Genomic DNA, 6,159 nt, shown 5'->3' on the forward strand with positions numbered 1-6,159 from the left:
GCATCCTATGTATCTTTTATTTCCTGACATTTTTTGCATTGTTTACAGTGAAGATGACTCCTAGTAAAAACACAAAACAATAAAATGATTTTTTCCAGAAAATACTAAAAACAAATATGCTAAGATACCATTGGTGGTTAATTCTGGGTAGTAAAAATATGTAAGATATGGGTGGCTTGCTTACTACTTTGTACATTACAGTACTTTTTAATTTTAAAAAATAAAAATTTCAAGGAATTAAGAAACACAAGACACTGTAGAACCTACTATTGACAAAGAATGGTACTGGCAAAAAAAAAAGAATTGAACAAATTATTTTCATAATGTAGGGCTATGTTCTGCGTGTTAGTCAGCAACTCCAACAATATTTCCATTCCATTAGGGAACCACTTTTGAACCTGGTAAAATGGGGATGGAATTCATAAGAGCAATATATGCATTCTATGAAAGCATCTGGTGATTTTGGTCATACTGTCGTGTTCAGGCTTATTTTCCTACCAAATAATAAGGCTGAGTTTTAAGACTAATTCCTATGTATTTTATTGTCCATAGATTTTCAACCAGTAAAAGTATATTTTCATTGAAGGAATAAATAAATTGCCTTATAATTTTCACAGCTTTATTTTTTTTAAAGGTAAATTCTTTTTTTTATAATTTTTATTTATTTATGATAGGCACACAGTGAGAGAGAGAGAGAGGCAGAGACACAGGCAGAGGGAGAAGCAGGCTCCATGCACCAGGAGCCTGATGTGGGATTCGATCCCGGGTCTCCAGGATCGCGCCCTGGGCCAAAGGCAGACGCTAAACCGCTGCGCCACCCAGGATCCCAATTTTCACAGCTTTAAACTTTTCTGAGAAGTTTATTTTTTTCATTTTGAAAAATAAATGCCACATATTTTAGAATAAGTAGGTCCATTTAACTTTGGAAATGGAGTCTCCACAGAGTCCCCAAAACGTTCTGTATATATTGATGCTTGGGAAGGAAAGTAATTGTAGGTGTCATTTCTACCCCATTTTCCACATAATATACTATCTGATCAACATGGTCTAATGTCAAAGAGGAGGAGTAGAGTTAGCACTCACAAATGAAAAATTAATCACCCTTATTGACTTTGAGGTAAATTCTGGGAAGAAAGAGAATAGAATGAGGTACAATTTAGGAATAGAAGTGCTGAAGTAATTGAAACATATTTTTAGAAATAACCATCTTTAATGTTTATATAGAATACTCCTGTGGTTTGTTCATAAATATATTAAAGAACTGGCATATAGCTTAGCTAATTTAGAATCAATAAACTGTTACTTAGTGAGAGTACTAATTGTATTATCTTTCTGTCCCAGTTCTTTGTATAGTTCCTTCATGTGGCGGGGTGTCACCACTTGTAAAATAAGTGTTTCCTGAAATTAGAATTGACTTCTTCAATGCAGGAAAATGATGAATTCCAAGGCAAGATTGCCTACTATTTTCAAATTGTAAGCAAGTCAGGAAACTGGCCTGATCCTAATCCACTACAGCTTAAATGGATAACCGAAAGACTGTTTTAATAGTCTATTAAAACATAACTCATCATTATGCCAAACATTGAATATTTTCTTATTTCATCTGTAATAACAGAGGTGAGGGATATTTCTTGTTAGTCTCTCAGACCCTCCATAGGTTACTTGAAACTAAGTCTTTATTATTATAGGTCATAAAGTGGAAAAGGTTGATTAAGTTTTCATTTATCAATATCCATTCTCCTCCTTTTCAACATTAGACTATGTTGATGACATAGTTTTTGATTTAGAAAGGGTCTGGGCAGACCCAGTGGCACAGTGGGTTAGCACTGCCTACAGCCCGGAGTGTGATCCTAGGGACCTTGGATCGAGTCCCATGTCAAGCTCCCTGCATGGAGCCTGCTTCTGCCTCTGCCTGTGCCTCTGCCCCTCTCTCTCTCTGTGTCTCTATGAATAAATAAATAAATCAGATCTTTTTTAAAAAAAAGGGTCCTTGACCTGAAGTAGAGACTAGGTTTTGGTTTCCTCTGCCCGTTTGTAATTTTGCATAAAGGTTAAGGAGGCCATCTGAGCTCTTGGGACTCATTTCCTTTTTGTAAAGTGAGATGATATTGTCTGCCTTTTACAACTCTTACGTTTGTCATGATAATCAGAAGAATTAATGAATAGATTGTGAAAGATTACATCCCAGGTAAGGTGTTTGGACTAATCGGTGTATCTGGGTAAAAACTAATTTTTCTAATTTCCGTGATTCTGTTTCACTAGTCACATCTACTTCCACTCTCCTTCCCCCTCCACTTAGTCCAGTTCTCACTTTGGAGACTCACATTCTGTTTATTTGCAGAGATGCTCCCAATTTAACTCTCTTAGGTAATAATCCCCTCACCCCACCCCCAGGGAATATGCCTATGATGTTTTCTCTAGTAATTTTTTAAATATAGTTTTCATTGGGGTGCTCCTCCCATGTATTTTTAGGTAAAATAATTTCCATTACTGCATGCATTGATTACTTTTAGGTGAAATTTTATAAGTTTGTGGAAATGATTGAATAGGAACTAGTGAGTCAGCCCTGAAAGGAACTTTATGAATGGATAATGCAATTCCCTCCCTCAAATAAAAGCACTATACATCTCACATTTAGTTTATATTGATTGCTTTCTGACACGGAAATAAACCAATCTTTATATTATGCAGGATTCCTGTTAGTGGAAATATCAAGAATATAAATCTTGTGACTTCTATTTCTGTGCTTTTCTCCAACCTGAAGGGACCCTAAGCAGGTTTTTAATTAAAGTAATGTGAGCCACTGAGTGTATCACCCCTTTTATGCATGATCAGGTTACCATAGCATATATTCCAGCTCTCTTGTAAACTTCAATTTTATGGATAGGCAATAAAATCCTTCTTTCCAAGGTTTGCAATTTTATTTCCATCTTTAAAAAGCAATGTAGTCTTTGACAATGCATATATAAAAATGTGTAAAGTGTCAGTAGTTCACATAAAGATATTTTAGATTGGGTTTGCAAATGTGGATTTTTAAGCTCCCTTTATTTTTTTAGCCTGTTTAGAAAATGAAATGATACTACTTTTTTCTAGACAATTTATGTTTAATAGAATTTTAAATTACTTAATTTGAAAATTAACACTAAATCATGGATTCCAGCAGAAATGTTTTAGATTTTAATCAGTATTCCATTGTACATAGCATTAAAACTCTCAGTCTTTGGAAGGAAGTTTAAAGACTGTCAGCTTATTTATATTATCAAATGTTAGCCCCACATTATGCATGTTCCTGTGTGTAAACACAGTGGTAATATAGGGTATGGCTCCTAAGTGTGAGGTTTGGAAGTACATGAACCTCCAACACTTATTGGCATTATGACTTTGAAAAGGTAATTCATCTTTTTTAAGACTCAGTTTATTCATCTGTAGAAGTGAGAATGATTGTATTACCCTTTTCAGTTTTTAAAAAATTAGAGATAGCACAATTGATGCAACTGATACAAAGGAAGCATTCTAAAGTACTATTATTAATTATTCATTCATTCAAATTAGTAAAAACCTTCCCTTTTGCTCAGTTTTAAATAGGAGGCTTGAAATACATTGGAAGATGGCCCATGAACTTGAGATTTGTCTAGAGTACTGTGTATTAACCAAAGTTTGTCTATGGTCTTACACTAATTAAGGATTTTTCAATAGTGCTTTGAACTAGCTAGGTAAGTTTCTTATGCCGGGTCTGCCCATATCCCAAATTTGTTTGAGAAATTTCTTGCATTTCCTTTTGTTCTGCCATAGGACATTGTTGTTTTTTTCTGTATAATGTTGACTTTTCTAGTTGAGGGCTGGTATGTGGTATGCTGGACTTCTGGATGGCCAAAGGTTTACTTTGTTAAGGATTGGCTGAAATAACTTTCTTTCTTCTCTTTATGATATATCTTTGAAAAATTTTGTGGAGTGAAAATTACCAAATAAAGTTTAAATAATATTGATACCTTCAAATATTTTCTTTATGCTACTTTAAAAATATATATATATATAATACATATATATAATATATATATTATGATTTTGAGTCACAATATCTATGACTATATATATATTTCATACATATATGAAATATATATATATTTAAAATCAGCAGGAATCTACTATTGCTAACAAAACATGCCATTTATATGTAGTAGCCACCTGCTGATATTAAATAAAGAACTGAATTTTAAGAAGGAATTTTCTTAAGAACAGATTTTTATTTGACAAAGTGTAAGTCTTTCTTATAACTTTCAATGATGCAGGGCTAAATTTACTTATTTTTAAGTAGAGATGCTGAGTGATATAGAGGAAATATGAACTCTTGGCTTGAAGACAGAATGTTTACGTTGTAGGCACACATGGCATTCCTTCTTAACTTAGAACTATGATTTAAGTCTTTTCACTGCAAATTTTTCTTTATGAGATAGTCTTATGAGCCTTAACACCTCAACACTGAGAGTCTGGACAGAATATGTGTTTTATTTTGTTTGGTCTTATTTTTCTTCACGTAAGTTGGCTTGTTTTTAATTTACACAGAATGCTGCAGTTTATATTGTGTATCATAATAACAAAGTTATTAATGTGTAAAGAGTTAAACAAAAGTCACTCTTTGCAAAGCTTCTTAGACTATATCTCTTAAGATCATATTTTATCACAGGATTCTTTATCAAATAACTAGTTCTCAGGGAGCAGAGTGGATTGAGTGAAATGATATGTCTAAATGAACTGGGAAAGGTTTCTCACATGATATAATAACTGAGCTTGGAAATGGAATTTTCCTGGTGAAGAAAGAGGAAATGACAGTACAGCTACAAAGACTAATGCAGTAGTTGGGAGGTGGAACTGGAGATGAAAATTCCATTAGCTGGAAAGTTTCCAAGTTCTGGTATTATAAAACACACTTCATGCTGCATTAAGCAACAGTTATAAAGACATCGACATATAGTGGACCAAACAAGGTAGAAATGTACTTCCATTTCTATAAATGTCTTGAGATTGTGCAGAGCATAAACTCATAGATATTGTGACTCAAAATCATATAAAAATAACTTTTCCAGTTAGAATATCATAATTTAGCTGGCAAAGAAATCATGTATAAAACAAACCGTGTGTATTCAAAAAGAGAAGAAAAACTGCATACCTGACATTACAAATGTGTAATTTCTCAACAAACAGAGAAAAATGCTGAAGAACATAATAGAACTGAAAAAAGAAAAAAAAGAAAAAGAAAAAATTGGGCAACATATAAATATTGGTTTTTCAGAACAGACCATTAGCACAAAAGGAGATAGCAAAGTGAAATGTCTATTCATGATTAAAATTCCCTCTAAAAAGAATTGAAAAAAAGACAAATTAAGTTTGGTGTTCAATTTCTCTAGGAAATGCTACAATATTTGGGATTTAAAATATTGCTGATATGACTAGTTTAAATGTGTTCATACATCTCACCTGAAGTAAAGCCCTCATGGGAAACCGGAAGATAACAAATATTTTTTTCTTCAGAAAATATATTATCATTATTCTAATTGGAATTATGATTATTTGATGAAATTCAATTAGTGCTTATTAATAATGAGCACAACATAGAATGCATTATGGCTGGGGACCCAGTTGGCTAATCTTCTTATGCTCTATAATACACATGCTGGGAAATGAAGATAGAGAACATGAGATGATAGCAGAGCATACTATCACCACAAAAGTAGACTTTATTCTCTTTAGAGCTTATTGAATTTTGAAGCTCTGTGGGAGAGAGTGTTTTATAATTTATTGTACATTGATAGCCATAGAGATCGCCTCAGAAATTTGCTTACATTGTTCTTATGATGATGTCTGTTTTCTAGAAAATTTTAGAAAGTTTCTTGTGAAAATGTGCCACTCTTTAGAGAGGTGACTATCTAACTGCTGCTGGTATGTGCTATGACCCTAGAGTAATAAGACTGCCTATGAGTCTTATGTGTTTTCCATTCAAATATGTTTTAAAATTTTGAAGTTTTACAGAATATATATTCTGTTCATGATGCAGAATCACCTGGATGGCACATAGAACATTTAGGTTGTCATCAATGTGCAATGATATTTTAGTGGGAATATCAACTCTGTCACTGGAGAATTATGTGTCACTGAATAGTC

Source organism: Nyctereutes procyonoides, unplaced genomic scaffold (genome assembly GCF_905146905.1).
Source record: "Nyctereutes procyonoides isolate TBG_1078 unplaced genomic scaffold, NYPRO_anot_genome, whole genome shotgun sequence".
In the NCBI taxonomy this organism is placed as follows: domain Eukaryota; kingdom Metazoa; phylum Chordata; class Mammalia; order Carnivora; family Canidae; genus Nyctereutes; species Nyctereutes procyonoides.